This window comes from Morone saxatilis, unplaced genomic scaffold (genome assembly GCF_004916995.1).
Source record: "Morone saxatilis isolate NCDOM2014 unplaced genomic scaffold, NCSU_SB_2.0 Contig2, whole genome shotgun sequence".
In the NCBI taxonomy this organism is placed as follows: Eukaryota; Metazoa; Chordata; class Actinopteri; family Moronidae; genus Morone; species Morone saxatilis.
Genome location: NW_023339762.1, coordinates 2,765,313 through 2,765,536, shown reverse-complemented (window position 1 = coordinate 2,765,536; position 224 = coordinate 2,765,313). Strand labels below are relative to the sequence as shown.

At 32.6% G+C, this 224-nt stretch overlaps 1 protein-coding gene across 2 annotated transcripts in view; it reads right to left on the bottom strand.

Annotated features, from left to right (window-relative positions):
• galnt18a (UDP-N-acetyl-alpha-D-galactosamine:polypeptide N-acetylgalactosaminyltransferase 18a) overlaps positions 1–224 on the bottom strand; it is a 159,353-nt gene that overhangs the window by 51,633 nt on the left and 107,496 nt on the right. The gene's annotated exons all lie outside the window — the stretch shown is intronic.

The following is a 224-nucleotide window of genomic DNA, read 5'->3' as shown; positions in this document are numbered from 1 at the left end:
TTTTTTGTGGAAAAAAATATCAAACACACATTATTGCCCTAAGCAGAATATATGTCATAACAAATGTCTGAAGGTGATCTTTAAAGAGTGATTTCATTCAGTAAAAAGAAGCTGAACTGAGGATGAAGAGTTTTCAGCCTACAGTGGAAGAACAATATTTGATTTTCGATTATATGCTTAGTCAAGTCAAAGCAAGATTTCAAACATTTGCTGCTTCCAGTTTC